General features: G+C 36.3%; 1 protein-coding gene and 1 long non-coding RNA gene across 2 annotated transcripts in view; one reads left to right on the top strand and one right to left on the bottom strand.

Moving 5' to 3' along the window:
• ATAD1 (ATPase family AAA domain containing 1) overlaps positions 1-10,070 on the bottom strand; it is a 139,857-nt gene extending 129,787 nt beyond the window's left edge. The window contains exon 1 of the mRNA XM_058298844.2: positions 9,964-10,070. The gene's annotated coding sequence lies outside the window, so the exon portion shown is untranslated. The remainder of the gene's footprint in view (positions 1-9,963) is intronic.
• Positions 9,853-13,384, top strand: LOC131278732 (uncharacterized). The gene is made up of 3 exons (XR_009186149.1): positions 9,853-9,947; positions 12,968-13,070; positions 13,255-13,384. It is a non-coding gene; the product is annotated as an uncharacterized lncRNA (long non-coding RNA).
• Positions 13,385-19,957: the final 6,573 nt, after the last annotated feature.

The raw sequence follows: 19,957 nt of genomic DNA, 5'->3' as shown, positions 1-19,957 counted from the left end.
CTTGGGGAAGGAGGCTATAAAAACCTGATAAAGCTTCTCTATTCATTTAACTTTTCATATTCCCTTTTTTTTTTTTTTTTTTTTTTTGCGGTTCCAGGAATTGAATCCTGGACCTTGTATGTGGGAAGTTGGCACTCAACCACCAAACCACACTGGCTCGCTCTTCATTTACTTTTAATTTCTTCACATGCTCTTCCTTCATTGGCCAGCAGATGGCGATCCTTGATCTTCAACAGCCCTCACAGTTCAAACCTTGGTGGGATTGAGTTTGCTGCCGCACTGATGTCAATCATGTGACAGAAGATCCTGCCTCAAGGCTCTTTGGAGCCTGGCAAATCAAACTTTCCCAGAGGCTGTTCTCCAACCTTTACTGGCAGCCCTCTCCCTTTTCTCAAGTAGGAAAGAGTTCCACTCCCCTCTGTATCCTCAACAACCAGTCCTGGTCAACAGGGAGGGTGTTTGAGAGAGTTGGATCTCTTTAATCCTCTACCAGCTCCCAGGGAGAACAATGGCTTAGTTCACCTAGCATGGCAGGGCTTATGGGATACAGCAGACCAAATTTGTTGACCAAAGCTGAATTAGCCTTACGCTGCATCCTGCTCTCTCCCCTCTACTGAGGAGGCAGACCCCTGTGAACACTCTGTCTGTAGCTGCTGGCCAGAGGATGGAGAATTCAAAGCTGTCTGCTCCAAGGGTGCCAGAGGCTAGAGAATTAAAAGCTACAGCTTTTACTCACAGAGTTTTCCTGTCAAGATTCTTCTTCTGTGAACTTTCTCTTCTGGATGTTGTTCCTCCTTCCTCTACTGCCCTAAACCCTAAAACACTTTTTTTTCCCCAGACCCTTTCTGCCTTTCCTTTAGCTATTTTTCTCTGAGAGAAGTGAGTCCTGTGTCTTTCTAATTCCCCATCATCCTGGAACTTCATCTATCAATTTTAAAATCATGTTATTTGTCTTCTTACTGTTGAAGAGTTATTTGTAGATTCTAGACACAAATCCTTTGTCAAATACCCAATTTGCCAACATTTCCTTTAGTCTATAACTTGTCTTTTTCATCTCTTACCAGAATCTGCAAAGTTTAACATTTTGATGACGCCCAATTTATTAATTTTCAAATTTTATTTATGGGTCATGCTTTTGGTGTCATGTGTGAACCCAATTTGCCTAACCCCAGGTCATTTCTTTGTTAATATTGCTAGAGGTTCATAAATTTTACTGATGTTCTTAAAGAACCACTGCTTGGATTCTTTGGTTTTTCCATGTTGTTTTTTTTTTCAGTATCTTTCATTTTCTGCTTTTTGCTTTTTATTTTTATCCTTTTGCTTTATTTGGATTTATTGCTTTTTCATGTTTTTTTTTAGTTTTTTTTAAAGATTAATGATTTAAGACTTTCTTAAATATAAGCACTTAATATTCTGAATTTTCCTCTAAGCCCTGTTTTTTTTGACTCCCACAAGTTTTATGTGTTGAATTTTAATTTTCATTCCATTAAAATTATTTTTCCTTTTCTTTTTTGACTTTCTCTTTGACCCATGAATTATGTTATTTACAAACATTTGGTGATTTCCCTTTTATTTTTCTATTATTGATTTCTAATTTAATTCTATTACAATTAGAGAGCATATTTTGTATGATTTCAATTCTGTTACCTTTTTTTTTTAGGGTTGTGTTATGATCCATGATACTGTCTCTCTCAGTGAATGTTCTACGTATACTTAAAATAATATATATTATGCTGTTGTTGAGTGAATTGCTCTATAAATATCTATTTACGTCCTGCTGATTTATAGTATTGCTTAGGTTGTCTATATCTTTACTGTGCTACTAGCTCCTTCAATTACTGAGGGAGAAGTATTAAAGTTTCCAAGTATAATTGTAGATTTGTCTGTTTCTCCCTTTGATTCTGTCAGTTTTTGCTTCATGCATTTTGTAATATCCCTCTGTCTGGTAATTTTCTTTGTTCTGAAGATTACTTTGTACAATACAGCCACTCCAGCTTTATTTTGATTAGTGCTCACAGCTTTATTTGAATTGAGTTTTTTTCAGATAGCACATCCCTGGGTCAAGGGTTTTATGCATCCATTCTGGCAATCTCTGTGTTTTAATTGATATATTTAGATCATTTCCATTTAATGCAATTTTTTATATTTTTAGATTTATGTCATCATTTCACACCAATTTTCATAGCTACAATATTCACAATAACCAAAAGGAAGAAATAATGGTGTCAATCAACAGATGAATGATGAACAAAATCTGGTGTATATATATATATATATGTGTGTGTGTGTGTGTATATATATATATACATGCAATTTTTTTTTGTTATGGACATTTCATTTTTTAAAAAAGATTTATTTATTTATTTATTTCTCTCTCCTCCCCCTGCCCCTCGCCCCAGTTGTCTGTTCTCTGTGTCTATTGGCTGCGTGTTCTTCTTTGTCCGCTTCTGTTGTTAGTGGCACGGGAATCTGTGTTTCTTTTTGTTGCGTCATCTTGTTGTGTCAGCTCTCCGTGTGTGCGGCACCATTCTTGGGCAGGCTGCACTTTCTTTTGCGCTGGGCGGGTCTCCTTACGGGGTACACTCCTTGTGCGTGGGGCTCCCCTACATGGGGGACACCCCTGTGTGGCACGGCACTTCTTGCACGCATCAGCACTGTGCATAGGCCAGCTCCACACTGGTCAAGGAGGCCGGGGGTTTGAACCGTGGACCTACCATGTGGTAGATGGACGCCCCAACCACTGGGCCAAGTCTGCTTCCCTACATGGAATATTATTCAACCATAAAAAGGAATGAAGCTCTGATATATGCTATAACAAGGATGAACCTTGAAAACATTGTGTTAAGTGAATAAGCCAAACACAAAAAGATAAATATTTTACAATTCCACTTATATGAAATATCTATAATAAGCAAATGTGTAGAGACAAACAATAGGTTAGAGGTTACCAGTCCTAGGAGGGACAGGGAAATGTAGAGTTTTTGCTTGATGAGTCAAGTTTCTCTTTGGGATGATGAAAAAGTTTGGTAATGGATGGTGTTGATGGTAGCACAACATTGTAATGTAATTAATGTAATTAATTATACACTTAAAAATGGTTAAAATGACAAATTTTATGTTACATGTTACCACAATAAAATTAAAAGAAAAAACAAAGTGAACATCAGACAGACCCATATTGAGGTGCAATCTATAAAATAACCAACAATTGCTCTTCAGAAACGTCCTCACAAAAGACTGAGAAAGACTAAGGAACTGTCACAGATTGGAAAACTAAGAAGACTTGATAACTAAATACAGTATGGTATCCTAGGTTAGATCCCAGCACAGAAAAAAAGACATCAGTTGAAAAACTAGTGATATCTGAATAAAGTCTATAGTTTAGTTAATAGCATTGTACCAATGTTAATGTCTTAATTTTTAAAAATATTTAATTTATTAATAGTAGGAAAAGCTGGGTGAGAGGTATATGGGAATTCTCTGTACTATTTTTGTACCTTTTCTGTAAGTCTAAAATTATTTCAAAATAAAAAGTTAAAAACATACTGTTCCACTTCATTTTACCCTCTGTGGTTTCTGATGAGATATTTATAGTCATTTGAATTGTTGTTCCTCTAGAAGTAACATGTCATTTTTTTTCCTGCTCATTTTCATTGTTTTTTGTTTTCATTTTCTCAGGAGTTTGATTATGATGTCTTCAGTCATAGAATTCTTTGGGTTTATCCTATTTGGGTTCATTGAGTTTCATTAATATGTAGGTTTATGTGTTTTATTTTGTTTTGTTTTTACCAAATTAGGGAAATTTTTAGTGATTATTTAAAACTTTTTCTTCTGTAGTATATATTCTTTCTTCTCACCTTCTGGACCTTCAATGATAAAAATGTTAGATTTTCCTATTGTCCCATAATCCCTTAGGTACACTGCTTTTTTCTTCCCTTCATTATTTTTTCTCTTTTCAGCTTGTTAAACTTCTGCTGAATTATCTACAAGTTCACTGACTCTTTTCTCTGTCATCTCCATTCTACTATTGAGCCTATCCAATAAGTTCTTTATTTCAATTATATGTTTCATTCTAAAATTTTCATTAGTTCTTTATATCTTCTATTTCTTTGCATTCCTTCCAAGAGTATTTCCCCTGACTTCCTAGAGAACTTCCATAATAACTGCTTTAAAGACTTTGTCAGATAATCCGAGCATTTTTGTCATTTCAGCATTAGCCTCTGTTGATAGTTTTATTCCATGTGAGTTGATGTTTTCCTGGTTCTTCAAATTCTGAATAATTTTGAATTGTATCCTAAGCATTTTAATTATTATATTATGAGACTCTGGGTTTCAAAAAAGAAAAGTTCTATAGAGAATGGTGGTATTTTTGTTATAGAAGGCAATAGATCTGGATGGATTCAGGTTGCAAAGTTCCAAGCCTTGTGTGGGTTTCAATATCAATTGTGTTTTGAAAGACTTTGCAGTACTATTTGGATCTTTCCCCCATGTGAGCCACCATTTAACGGTCAATCTGGGACCTGAGTGGTAGTCTATTTTGTAGAACAGCTTCTAAAATCTCTGGTATGCTATCAAGGATTAGATTCATCCTTGTGCAGCTTGAGGGTAAACCTAGGTGTTTATAATCAACTTTGGGGATTGTGTTCTGTGGTTCCTCCCTCTCCATGATTTCCAGTACTTTCTCTGGATTTTCTTTTTAAGTCCTACAGCCAGAAAGCTGGTGCTTTAGTTGCCCTGTTCTGTCACACACTTTCTGGGTCTGCATCTTTGTCTAGGACCAAGCTGTAGGAAGGCAGGGAGAGGAAAAAGCAGTAAAAGGGGTTTGGCCTAATATTCTGATACCACAGCTCAGCTTCTCCAGAGAAGAATGTTCCCTTCCTTTCAGAGGTTTTGGTGCCTGTGGGTCCCTGCTGCCATTGGTGTCATCATCCCCACAGGGTGGCCTGCAGCACTAGATAATGGAGAAAAGAGCAACAACGATAAAAACAAAGCAAAACAAAAAAAAACAACAACAGACGATTTCCCCCACACTCTGAGCATTAACCGTCTCTTTTTCTCCTCCTTGAGCCAGAACTAGAGGGCTTCTTTTGGAGCGCTCTTTGTCTGCACCCTGATACACCTACTGAATTTCAGGCTGCCTTAAGTTTAGGCCAGCAGATTCTTGAGGGGGACAAACAAAAATAGAAAACTCCCTGCTAGTTCAGTGGTACTTTGAATTCTCATCTTCTCTCCCAGTCTGCCCACTACTGTACATCTACTGGAATCTTCAAATAGCTGTTCCATGAATTCCATCCAGGTTTTATAGATACATTCAGTGGAGTGTGCTTATTCCATTTTACCCAGAACCAGGAAAATATATCATGTTATAAGTTGCCAAAATATTCATGAAAAACTCATGGCATTATATATTGTGTCACTTTTCACAATTGAATCACTGCTTTTCCCCATGGTTATACCTGAATAAATTTTGCACAAGATTATCAAGTTTGGGAACAAGACAAGGATGCCCACTGTCACCATTGTTATTCAACATTGTACTAGACATTCTAGCTAGAGCAATTAGACAAGAAAATAAAATTTAAGGCATTCAAATAGGAAAAGAGGAAGTAAAACTCTCACTATTTGCAGATGATGTGATCTAATATTTAGAGAATTCTGAAATGTCTACGGCAAAGCTAATTGAGCTAATAAATGAGCTCAGCAAAGGGGCAAGATGCAAGATCAACATGCAACAATCAATAATGTTTTTGAACACTAGTATTGAACAATCTGAGGAGGAAATCAGGGGGAAAATTCCATTTACAATAGCAACAAAAAATGTCAAATACCTAGGAATCAATTTAACCAAAGAAGTACATACCTATATGCAGAAAACTACAAAACAATGCTGAAAGAAATCAGTGAAGATCTAAACAAATGGAAAGATACCCTGTGTTCCTTGATTCAAAGACTAAATATGGTGAAGATGTTAATCCTACCCAAAATGATTTATAGATTCAATGCAATACCAATCAAAATTCCAACAGCCTACTTTACAAAAATAGAAAAGGCAATTACCAAATTCATTTGGAAGAGAAAGTACACCTAAATAGCCAAAAGCATTCTAAAAAAGAAAAGTGACACGGGAGGAATTTCACTGCCTGACCTCGAAACGTATTACAAAGCTACAGTAGTCAAAACAGCATGGTACTAGCATAAAGATAGACAGCTTTATCAGTGGTTGACTGGTTTTTTTACAAATTACCAAGCACATGTAAACAAGACAAAACAGTCTCTTTAACAAACGGTGCTGGGAGAACTGGATATCTACAAACAAAATAATGAAAGAGGACCCCTATCTCACTCCCTGTACAAGAATCAACTCTAAATGGATCAAAGACCTAAATACAAAAGCAAGGACCATAAAACTACTAGAAGAAAATGTAGGGAAATGTCATAAAAACCTTGTAGTAGGTGGTAGTTTCTTGGACCCAAAGCACATGCAACAACAACAACAACAAAATAGATAAATGGGACCCCCTCAAAATTAAACACCTTTGCACCTCACAGGACTTTGTGAAAAGGGTGAAAGGGCAACCAACTCAGTGGGAGAAAATAATTGGAAATCATATGTCTGATAAGGGTTTAATGTCCATGATATATAAATAGATGTTACAACTCAATAATATAAACATAACCACCCAATTGAAAAATGGACAAGAGACTTAAATGGACACTTGTCCAAAGACGAAATACAAATGGCAAAAAAAAAAAAAAAACCCCAACATGAGAAAATGTTCAATATCACTAATGATTAGGGAAATACAAATTAAAGCTACAATGAGCTGTCATTTCATACCTATTAGAATGGCCACTATTAAAAAGACAGAAAACTACTAGTGTTGGAGAGGGTGTGGAGAGAGAGGAATGCTTATTCACTGTTAGTGGGAACATAGAAAGGTACAACCACCATAGAGAACTGTTTGGCAGCTTCTAAAGAAGTTGATGGGAAGCGGATGTGGCTCAACTGATAGAGCATCTGCATACCATATAGGAGGTCCAGGATTTGATACTCAGGGCCTCCTGGCCCATGTGGTGAGCTGGCCCATGCACAGTGCTGCTGCGTGCAAGGGGTGCCCCCAGCAAGGAGAGCCATCCTATGCAAAAGCACAGCCCACCCAGGAGTGGTGTGCAGATAGGGAGAGCTGATGCAGCAAGATGATGCAACAAAGAGAGACACAGATTCCCGGTGCCACCTGATGAGAATGCAAGCAGACACAGAAGAACACAACAGCAAACAGACACAGAGCAGACAATGGGGGTGAGGGGGAAGGGAGAAATAAATAAATCAATCTTTTTTAAAAAAAAAAGAAGTCAAATATAGATTTGCCATGTGACCCTACAATACTACTACTGGGTATATACCCAGAAGAACTGAGAGCAGTGACATGAATAAACATCTGTACACCAATGTTCATAATGGCATTTTTCATGATTGCCAAAAGTTGGAAATAACCCATGTGTTCATCAGTCACTGAATGGATAAACAAACTGATGTATTCACATGATGGAGTATTATGCAACTGTAAGAAGAAATGAAGTTGTAAAGCATATGACAACATGGATAAACCTGGAGGACATTAAGGTGAGTGAAGCAAGCCAGACACAAAAGGACAAATACTGTATGATAGGGCTACTATGAGTTAAATCTATTGTGTAACATATTGTATGATTTCATTTATATAAAATGTAAATATAAATTAATTTATAAGGATGAAATTTGATAAGTGGCCATGTAGGACTGGAGAAAGTATGCTAAGGGGTGTGCAGTTTTCTTTTTGGAGTAATGAAATTGTTCTACAATTTTTGTTATGATGAATGCACAACATTGTGATTATATTAAAAGCCATTAACTATACACTTTAGATAGACTGTATAGTATATGAATATATCTCAATAAAACTGCTTAATAAATAAATGAATAATTGTGCAAAAATAGGCAGAAATATCAGCTATGTACAGTAGGGAAACAGAGAAATTGAAAGGTGAAGAATTTCTTGTTTGTGTTTTTTGTTTATTTCATTATTGAAATAATGAAAATGCTCTAATAATGAGTGAAGTGATGAATGCACAACTATGTGATTATACAGAATACCATTGATTGTACACTTTGGATGAATTGTATGCTTTATTAATATGTATCAATAAAATTGATTTTTTTAAAAAAAGGTTATCAAGTTAAACATAGTTGAATTTTCAGACAGAAAAAAACCCCACCATTCCCCCAAACCAGACCTGTATCTTTATTATTTTTCTTTTATTTCATTTTTATTTTTTGTGTTTAAACTAGTTATCATTAAAGATCCAAATAATTTTATATTATTTAGTTATAATACCTCCAATGTATATTTTGGTAAGTGTATGTTTTAAATTAATTTACTGCTTAATCATTTGGTTCCTGGCTGCCTAGACTAAACTTGCTAAATATTTCAACTCATAAGAAGGCTAATCAACCTAGAACCCATTTGAGCCAATTCTTTTTATTTTTCATGTCTTTCAGGAGCTTCCTTCAAAGAAAACATATGGTTAGGAACCTATGGTCCTTTTCTATCATACACGACCTGGTAATATTTAATAAATGAGGGCCATACTGAATAAATATCATTGAGTAGGTGGAAGATAAAGGAATTTGCTTGTCTTCTGCAGATAAAAGTTTTAAATAAATTCATATCTGAAAATAAACTTAACAGTAGTAATTATTGACCATCAGAAAAGGAGAAAAAACAAAAACAAAAAAAAAAAAAAAGAAAAGGAGGACAAGTCCACATGATTGGAATGGAATTGGAATAGAATTAGGCTATTGTCTCAAGTAGGGCGGAGACTCTAGAATAGATCAGTGAACTTTGACACCCAACTGCAATTTCATATTAGGCTTTATTGCTCTACTCCAGGTGGACCTCTTTTCTTTGTTTACTCCTGTAATCTTTTCTGTCTCATCCAGTTCCTTTTCCATTTCCCAACTTCACAATTTTTTAAAATTTTTATGAGATTGGGTAAATCAGTAGAATGTAATTTAGAGAGGCTTCTGATCCTGACAGTAATACCTTTTGTTTATCTATCTACATCTCCCATCTTTCCCTTGTACTCTCTGTAGCTAGTCTGCCTCTCTGTCCTGTCTTTCTTCCCCGTTTCTATGCTTTAGCTTTGCCAGGGTTTCCCCTTGGCTATGGCTTAACACTACTTGGTTTACCTGAGAAGAAAGAAGTTATTACTAACCTCAGTTCTAGACTAAAAATGCTGTAATTGTTCTTTCCCAAGCTGGAATTTTTCTAGCGCTTTACATTATTCCAGAGGTAAACAGGATAATTTGTGAAATTAAACCTCAGTTGCGATTTGATCATTTCTATCTTAGAGAAAATTTAAAGAGAAATATTAGAAAATGATACTTTTATGAGAACTTGTCTGGAAGAGCAAAGTTAGCCTCTTGAATAAAATGAGGAATTTCTTATACTGGGGAATTTTTTTCTTTTTGTTATTTCTAATGTGCTACATCTGAAAAGACAGATGGAAAGAGTGATTAAGATCTTTTCAGATTACATCCTATACCAAAATATAGAAAGTATTATATGACATGAAATAAAAACATAAAGTAACATATGGATGTAATTATCTAAGGATTATATTGTATCAGCTGGTAAGTAATATTTATATGTTTAGGTATGCATTTGAAAAAGTGTATATAGTGTTTTAGTCCTTGAGTCTAGAAATACTTGACTGAGTGTCTATATGAAGTGTAAAAAAAAACTGTGCTAGGCATTGTGAGGAGTTCAAAGATTTACCCAACAAAGTTTTTTTTTCCCCTGTAGTAACCCCCAAGATGGGAAGTGGGAGCAGCTTCACTCTGAAGACTAAGTTGAAGCTAGGCATTGTCAGGGCTTAAACTGGAGCATCTAGATGAAGTTTTGAAGGTAGGTGTTACTGTACCTTCTTACAGCTGTGAATGAGGCTGGTTCTTGGGGAGCCCACACTGGTTTGCTCTTTGCACAGTTCAGCTGGGACCAGCATCCTTCTAGTTCATAGAAGACATTCTCCAGGAAGCTAGCTCTTCTGTGAGGAAACTGACATCTCCTGAACCCCACAGAGAACTTTAAATGGGTGGAAAAGGAAATTGTGTGCACTCTTGCTCATGTCACAATGTTGATTTAGAAGGGTGTGGCAGGTCAATGTAATTGGGCCATTACATTATTAAGCCTTGACTCTGGGGTGACTCAGAGACAAATGCAGCTCGTTTAACATTAACAGAAACATTGGTATGATGTAAGATTATGTCAATAAAAGACAAAAAATTTTGTAAAAGTGCTATCTTCACTGGGACATCTTAAAGGCCTGGGGGATTCCTCATTTTCTTATCATCTCTCATATTATACTGATTGATAGTTCTTCATCATTCATTCATTTACTGAGACCTGTATTTAAAACCTATATATAAAACCTCACTAAATTATCATAACAACCCTGTGAGGTAGGTACTATTATTATTCCTATATTACAGTTGAGGACGCTGGGGTAGAGAGGCTAAGTAACTTGCCAATGATCTCACAATTGGTAAGTGGCAGAACTAAACTAATATGGCTCCAGAAGTTTTTTCCTTAACATTTATGCTAAATTGCTTCCCAAGGCATTTATGATCTGAGTATACATATTGAAAGTGACTCTTCTTTCAGGGTAAGACTGTGAGAAATTGTGGATAGGGAAGCCAAAAGTTATTCAGGATGAGCATTTATTGTAAACCAATACCAAGGGTAGGTGACTCAAGAAATGCTTTAGTCTGTGCTACAAAGCGAAGAATGGAGTCATGGGAAAGTATTATATGCAGCAAGAACCTGGAAATATTTACCAACAAATGGCAATACAGTTTTAATTTATGTCCAGGGCTACAACCCTTACTCTATTGCATCTTCCTTTCACATGTACACTATGAAGGTTAATGAATGAAATCTATCCAACATTTTTTTAAATTCATCACTATCATATTTTCTGATTGAGGCTTGGGCCAGCCTGGGCATGTCTCATGAACTGATGGAGTGAATTTGCTGGGAAAGTACTTACAGGGCCCTGGGAACCTTAAGGAGAAAATGCTTCCTAAAGGTGGAAAATTGTAAAAATCATAAGCTTCAGCTGTTATAGGAGAGGGATGATTCCGGTCCTTGGGTGGTAGAGAAGCAGTTATAGGGAATTAATCAAGTAAACCTATGAATCCAATATACTCTAATATGTCCAGAGGAAAAGATCAGTTTACAAACATAATCCAATATTTCTTTTTGGAATTCATCAATAATATCGAATTGCTATACTTTGCAACAAATTGTATATATAAATTTAAATAAAATTATTTAAATTCCTTTGAGCGTAATGCTTATAAATGTTAAAAATTCTTCTGAATTAAGTTACTTTTAATTATTTTTAGTTCAGAATTGCTCAATTAAATACTTTTAAATATTGATCATTCCTAAAAATAAAAGAATTCAATGGGACTTTTAAAAAATTGGTTTATATATCATAGATGAATTTGACTTATTTCTACGAAGAGACAGTTTCAGCATCAGTTTAGCCCTAGTTTTTGCTTTTATATTATAAACTGAGTAATATTGTTCACATAAATCAGTAGATGCGATGGGAAAGAATTGTTTTTAATGGTGTCACTGATTTGAAAGCTTCCAAATTATAGGGTTTATCACTTAGTAATCTTATTTTTAATGACTTACCAGTGGACAATTTGTATAGGTCCCCCCTTCAATTTAGTAGAAAACAATGGTTTATCAATCTTACTTTCAAAATGGTTTGCTATTCAGTCAATAGACTCATGGAGCTTCACAGCACCAATATCTCATATCGCCTCTTTAGCTCCTTGGAGGTATTTATACTTTGGGGCAGTTTTAGGGTTCAGAGGGAGAGCAGTATGCCTTCCCTTTATAGGAGGCAGAGGCATTCTGGGCACAGGGAGCCACCAGGGCATCTTATCTACACTGGTTCTCAGGCAGATCAGATTTAGAAAGAAGTATATACAAACGTTAAAGATCTGGAATTGATTTCCTTAGAATTATCTGAGGGCCCCAGTTTCAAGACCACTACTCTGAGGTTTATCCTCAGAAGTAGAATTGCTGGTGTTAGGTGTCTCCTAAGTTGTGTGGCTGTTTCACTGAAGCCCCATCACTGAGAACATTGCCATGCCTCTCAAGAACTTGGGAGAAGTCTCTCTGAAGTTCCATAAATGAGAGTCATAGGAATCATCTAGCTTTGGGAAAATCCCATGGTCATTTTATTTAAATAAGTGGTGACCAGTGAATGAGTAATAACCCATTGGAGTTCAATGGGACCCTTACTTTCTTTCTATAATTTGGATTGTAACAACCTCTGGAAGTGTCTTTGTATTCACAACTTGCACATTTCTTTCTTTAAAGGGCATCCTAAGCCTACATCAACTAAGATGGTACAAAGACAGCACTGTACTTAGTTTACAGTCTGTGCCTTGAAGCAGAAATGCCTTTAAGGACCTCTTTACCCTCTGTAAATTGCAAAATAAACAGATGTCTAGTGGAGAAGGTTATTAGAAATATTTTGTGCAGTTTGGGAGAACTAGGGGTCAGATTGTTTGACCTAGCTCCAGATAACAAAACCAAGCCATGCTACCTAGGTAGCTTACTCTTAAAGGCAAAAATTTTCCAGATTGCAAATTCCAGGATGCAGTTGAAAAGGACAGAACATTTCAAAACTAGAATAATGACCATTCTCAGGATCCAGTTCAATTCTGCTTTAATAACTGCAAAGATTTAATATGCTAAATCCAAATCATGAGGAAAAGTTGACTAGATGAAAGGACAGTTGCCTCAATATTGTAAAATAAACAGGATTTGAAATGCAGGAAGTCCTATTTAATGGTTATCAAGTCCACAAGAAAACAATAATGAATTAAAGCCTAGCACTTCAGCAGGTGATGTAAGAAGAGGCAGAACTCCAGCAGGCAGTGGCCTGGTACTTAACTCTAAGAGGCCATCAAAACAAAGGCACTGTGTCTGGAAAAGAAACTTGAGGTAAGATGTCAACTCAGAAACAGGCTTTGTTTTGTTTTGTTTTTCTTTTCAGAAAATGAACCATTTCTATCCATTAACTTTCTCCCAGTCCCCTGACTCATAAAATTTCTGTTAAAGAATGAGATATTCCCAAATTAATTTTCAAGTACCATGGCCTTTGTTTACAGACTTCTTTTTTGTCTAGGTTTTCCTTCGATGCAAAGCCTGTACATCTTTGAAGAAATGCAGCACGTTTAAATACAATTAAGTAGCAAAAATCCACAAAAAATAAATGTTCTTCTTTTGTATTTAGAAAAGATAAAATTTCTCTTCTAAGCAGGTCTGACAACATTTGGTCTTTTGATAATAATTTTTTTTCATTACTAGAGGCCAGGGATTGAACCTGTGACCTTGTATGTGGGAAGCCAGCACTTAACCACTGAACCACATCAGCTTCCCTGAGTTGACTTTTCTGTCTGTTTTGCTTGTTCTTTCAAGAGGCACTGGGAACTGAGGTGCTCAACTGCTTGAGCCACATCTGCCCTCTCTATGATAATTTTTATAAAGTTCCTACAAGACAGAAAAGCCTCAGTCACAATGGGGGTATCTTTTGAACTTGTAAGTCACTTGTTTAATCCCAAGATACTTATTTAATAAGAAACTTATTTAAACTTATTTAATAAGAAATATAACTGGGAAGGTCCAGAACTGCTTTATCTTATCATTCTGTGACCAGGGCATTAAACAGTGGTTTACTATAGGGTAACAAGGTCAGGTTTTCAAAAAAATTAAATTTAAATTAATTACGTAGGGTTGAAAATTCAAAAGACAAAACCACAGTATCATATGCAATGTTAATTGTGGCCCCCAGAGTTGTATAACTTGGCAGTCCTATAAAAATCATGTTACCACCTGGTCTCCCAGCCATATCAGTTTCTTGTGTATTAATATGGGAAGTCTTGAGACATAGAGGTGAATAGGAAGCAAATCAAGATAGGGAGAATGAGAATGACAAGGAAGAGGGCAGGAGAAAGGAGAAGGGAGGGATGAGTGGAGAGGGAAAAGACTGAAGCTTTATATAAAGAATTGGCAACTTTCTCTGAGACCTCTCTTGGAGTTGACCTGTGTGTATGTGTTTGTGTGTGTATGTATTTGTGTGAGTATGTATCTGAAAAGTAAAGGAAGAAATGGGAAGAATAAAAGAGAAAAAAGAAGGGAAAAATACAATTATCTGGGGAAGGGTGGTAAACCAATGGGAGTTTTTAACCATGTGCATATATTGCTTGCATAAAACTTATTTGTAAGCTTTTTTATTATATTGCCTTTATCTAATCCTAACAAAGCATGTTTTGTTACTCTGAGATAAATATTTTGGAAAGAAAGAGCTAATAGGCCTAAGGATTCTTGGAAGAAAGGGAGGCAGGGTAAGGACCTCCACCACCCTCCTATCAGAGACAAATTAGCCCTTCTCCAGCAAACAATAGCCTGATGAAATCCAGAATTAAAAATTCTCTCTGCCCCAACCTGCCCCAGACTACACACAGTTCTGTTGAGGATTCCAAGCCATTCTCCCTTACCATCAGTTGTGCCTGGCACTGTTTCCATTGACTCCAACTCTTCAGCAGGTGGAAGTGTTCCTGATTGGTTTTGGTGTTTCCTTCCTTTCAAAAGAGCATGGTCTAGGTGATGTACGGGAATCCTATATGGTGTGCATGATTAGTCTTTAGAAATCTGAGATAAAAAATAAAGATCAAAGTCCTAACCATCTCTTTTCATTTTTCACTCCACATATAACAACTGCCTCCTTTTTATCATTGTTTGGGAGAAATTATTCCCAGTGATCTTAGGAACTAAGGAGGAGAAGCAAATTTGCATCAGGAGGTAATTCACATTTCATCTTTAGGGCTCTAATTCTCCTGGCCAAATTTCAAGATACTTGCCAGCAGAGAGTGAGCATCAGTAATCATATTGTGCATTTATTCCTCTTCCCCTATTCCAAACCCTATTTAACATGTCTACTTATGCAGTCTTCTTGTTCCCTTCATTCATTCCTGTCCAAGCCATGAAAATGTCATTAAAATTCACCCCTAGCCAAATTTCTTTCTAATTAACTTGTTTGGGTTTCTATGAAAGCTAGGTTTTCTTTGCATCTTCATTTACTGGCGGGGTATTGAGGAATTTTCCAGGGTCCAACAGGGATGTCTTAGTGAATAGCTATGTAAACCTTTTGGCCTTCAGTTTCTTCATTTGTAAAATGGGATTGAGGATCTAGGTGATTATTTATTTATTTTCTACTAGGTGTTCTTTGAGGTTTTTTCTAGCTCTTAAACTCTTGAATCATAAAGTAATCTGCCATTGCTTTGACTTGAAGAAAATGCTGGTACTGTGTTAGTATGTGATTGTTTCTTCAAGCAGCAAGAGTCATTAAATCATACAAAGAGTGAAGAATAGATCTAGTTGAGAATTTGGTTTAGGGAAAGAGGGTATTCAGGATAAGATACAACCTGTAGTAAAGATAGCATTTATGGCAGATATTCTATATCTGTGCTTCTATAGTTGCAGTAGATACCAAATAGACTTTTAGGCTTAAATGCTAGAAATTTCTTAGTGTACCTTTTGATTAAAAATGAAATTAAAGTTGAGCTTCTGTGTTTATTCTTTTTTTTTTCAGGAAGTACTGGGGATCAAACCCAGGACCTTGTACATGGGAAGCAGGCACTAAACCAGTTGAGCTACATTAGCTCCCCTGATATTCCTTTGATAATGGGCCTTTGTTTATTTAATTTACCATTAATTATATTGGAGGAAATCACTTTTTACCTTATAAAAATAATAAATGATCATTATAAAGAACCTTAAAACTATATAAAAAGCAATAAAAAGAAAAGGAAAATTCTCCTCCTGAAACCCCATCCTGTCCCGAGAGATAACCAGTGTTAACTTGTTTTTTTTAATTCTTCCAAGTATTTTCCATATTTACACAAATACATGTACTTATATCTGTATTATCACTTTTGTTTTAGTTCAAGTTTTGTTTTTGTTTTTTTTTCAGGAGGTACCAGGGATTGAATCTGGTATTTTGTACACGGGAAGCAGATGCTCAACCACTAAGCTGCTCCCTGGTTCTTTTTTTTTTTTAAATTCAATTTTATTGATATATATTAATAAAGCAAAAAATCCATCCAAAGTGTGCAATCAAGTAAATGTTTTAAGTTACTATGTTTTGGGAATAGATTGTTATGCAGAATAGATAACACAAATTGGTGTCTGTAAGTTGGGTGTTACCATAACAAAAATCTAAAATAGGTAGCATTGGCTTTAAGACTGGGCAGTGAGTAGATATTAGAAAGGTGATTAGGGAACTTAAAAAAAATTAATTTAGGTTTTAAACAATTTATTTTGAAACTATTTTAGATCTACAGAAAAACTGTAAAAGCGGTACAGAGTTCATGAGTACTCTTCATCCAGCTGTCTTAATCATTCACAATGTATGTAACCATGGAGCAATTATCAAAATTGGGAAATTAACATGAGTTACAGACCTTATATGGAATTGACTGACTTTTCTCCTGGTGTTCTTTTTCTGTTTGAGGATCCAATCCAGGATTCCACATGTGCATTTGTTGATGTGTCTACTTTGTCTGGTGAGGGAACTCATAAAGGCTGGAAAAACAGTGTGGAAATTGCTATTGGAGGCTGGGGAAAATAGTATTATTTAGTGGCAAAATGTTTGATATTTGTCTGCAGTAAAACATGAAAGATAGAAAATGTGCCTAATTAACTTTTAGATCTGGCTGAGGAGACTTTTAGGCACAATGTTCAAAGTGTCAGTTAGCTTCTTTCAGTGTTGTAAGGTGGTGCTATCACAAGAGAGAGATGAGTTAAAAAAGGAACTATTCAGTTTTCAAACAGAAATTAGAGGAACTATAAAGGGTAGAACAGTTTCTTCAGTGAACAAAAGATTCTTAAAATAAGAAATTGCCTCAGGACTACCCTGTAAAATGTGGTCTCACATAAAGGTCAAATCAAGAAGCTGTGCTACGACTTCTAAAAGATTAAAGATATTGCCTCATAGACCTTCTCATCTGGACAAAAGGCAGCTGCTTGACAAACCCAAAGGAGAGAAAGGTCTGTTTTTGAAACAATTATGGTTGTTGCTTTGTGAGCAAGGAGTGAACCCCAGTAAGGGTCATAGAAAACCCACGAAAATTTAAAGAGAATTGTATTGATAAAAGCCCCATCTGTTTGGACAAAAGAGAAAGACAGATCAAGATGAAAAAAAGTCCTCTGGGACTCTAATTTTCTGCAGGAAACAGGCTGAGAGAACTATTCAATTATAAATGGAAGACAATTTCTTTTGGAAAAGCAAGTTGACTCAGAAGGCAGAGCCAGGAACCTAGAGGATGGAGCCAAGAGCCATTCAATTCAGTGGATTAGGAAACTATTCCCAGGGCGCAGAACCAGGTCCTAATTGAGAAATATACCCTCTGAGAAGGGTGAAAGTGCCTGGCTGGATTTCACAATTTCTATGGACTAGTAATTGCTATACGCCTTCCTTTTTTCCCATTTTTCAACAGGAATATGTATTGTAGTTATCCTATCCTGTTTTGCTCAGCATTGTATGTTGAGCAGTAACTTGTCTTTTTAGTTCACAAGATCTCCAAATGAAGAAGAGCAGCATGTGAGATGCCTCATTCACATATGGACCTACTACATTATTAGATATTGGACTTAGAGCCAATGCCATACAGAATGATAATTTTGGGGAAAGGTGAGTATATTTTGTGTGTGTGTGTGTGTATGTATGAATTGTTATGGCCTGACGGCAGATTATGGTAGAACATAATCTAAACATGACTGTCAGTAATTCCTCCCATTCCAGTACATGCATGCCACTCCTTCTAACACAAAGTAGTCTCTGACACAAACAGGAAACAAAAAAAACCCCAAAAGAAGTAGACTCTTGGAGCAGATGTGGCTTGAGTGGTTGAGCACCTGCCTCCCACATGGGAGGTCCCAGATTTGGTTCCCACTGCCTCCTGAAAAAACAAAAACAAACAAGCAAAATAAATTAAAAACAAAAAACAGAAAACCTCAGGGAAGCCGAATGTGGCTCAATGAACTCTGACTTCCCACATATGAGGTACCTGGTTCAATCCCTAGGCCCTGGTATCTGAAAAAAAAAAAAAAGTAGTCTCTTTCTTATTCCCTTGAATCTGGGCTGGCCTTGTGACTTGCTTTAACCAAGAGAATGAAATGCAAGTGATATTCTTTCTGGGACTTCCACACCCAGGCTTAAGAGGCCTTGTGGCTTTTGCTGTCACTCTCTTGGGATCCCTGTGTAAAGAGGCTTCAGCTAGACCACTAAATGGTGAGTCACCACCAGAAGAGAGGAATACCCCCAGCTGCTCCACCTACTCAAGCTGCGGTGTCAGACATGTGAAGCTATCCCAAACTTCCAGCCCCAATCAAACTCACAGCTGAGTGCAATCACATGTACAACCCCTGCAGACATCATGGGGAGCAGAAGAAATGCCCAGTTGCACCCTTCCCAAATTGCATAATTGTGAGTAAATAAATGGTGGTGATTATTGTTTTAAGCCACTAAGTTTTAAGGTGGTTTTTCATGCAGCAGTGGATAACTAAAACAGTTATCAGATATCAGGGTGTTTTCTCTTAACTTTACTCTATAGGCTGTGAAGGGGTTGCAACAGTGTCAGTCAAAGAAGTCAAGTGTTCAAGGCAGACTAAATTCCATAAAGTCTGGGTTCTATCTACCTTCATCATTGCTCTGTCCACTGAACTTAACACAGCACTGGCATATAATAGACACCCAAATATTTGTAGATTGAATCTTGAATGAATGAAGATCCCCTACTATCAAGCAGACAGACAAAAAGATACTTTAAACAGAGTTTGTCCCATGCATTTTTTTCTTTCAAAAAGGTGCTCTTGTTTGTAAGAAAAAGTGATGTCTCAGATGCTAGAAGGATGTTCTTAAGTGAAAGAATCAGGAACAAATAGAGGTCAATCTTGATTCATTCTCAATGAATGAATTCATTCTCATTCCTCTTATAACTGGACAAAGGCAGGCTGCTCTGTGAAGCACTTGGTAGATGCTCCAGTACTTACTAAAATATCAGAATTTTTTTCTATTACTGGAAGACATAAAAGGCAAAATATGTTTCTATATGTTTAGGGCTTAGAATTAGGGTTAGTGAATAGGGGAACCAAAATACAATGTCTAAGAGTCAGTGTTAGCTTGGAGACTAAATCTATCAAAATTGTCTTGCCACGGCAGGTCCTTTCTATCTCTCCCTGGTCCAAGTCATAATTTCTGAATGTCCCATAGACCCGCTGAATGCCTAGTTTGTTCTGGGGTTCCCTGTGTCTCTGAGAGTGATGATTTCATGCACCACACCTCTCTATTGAGATGTGAAAGGAGATTCAATACCATCTGAAATAGCTCCAGGAGAGATTTAGGACATGAAAGCTAAGAGACAATGAGGGAAAAATTCTCTTTTAGGATATAGTTACTTATATAACACATAGCAGTGCCTTCTGGAGAAATATCTTGGGCAAACATTTAAAGAATAGCAATATTTGTTATTAGGACAAATGAAATAAGGGAAAAGACTTTGGACCCTTGGAAGAATGGGGCTATTTAAATTTAAACCTATAATTATTACATTTTTTCTATTCTGTATTATTTAGGAAACAGTGGCTAAACAGATAAAAATAGAGAAGATTACTTAAAAATTAAAGCCATTGATTTAGATCTCTATTTGAAAGGTCAGTGTGTGGGAGATGAGAAAGGCACTGTAGCAATCAGAGTATTCATACAAAAGACATTTTAGCAGCAGGACCTACAAGGAGTATATCAACTATTTATATCATGCACATTGAGT

The sequence above is a fragment of the Dasypus novemcinctus genome, chromosome 6 (genome assembly GCF_030445035.2).
Source record: "Dasypus novemcinctus isolate mDasNov1 chromosome 6, mDasNov1.1.hap2, whole genome shotgun sequence".
NCBI classification, from domain to species: Eukaryota; Metazoa; Chordata; class Mammalia; order Cingulata; family Dasypodidae; genus Dasypus; species Dasypus novemcinctus.
This window is presented reverse-complemented; position numbering and strand designations above follow the sequence as displayed.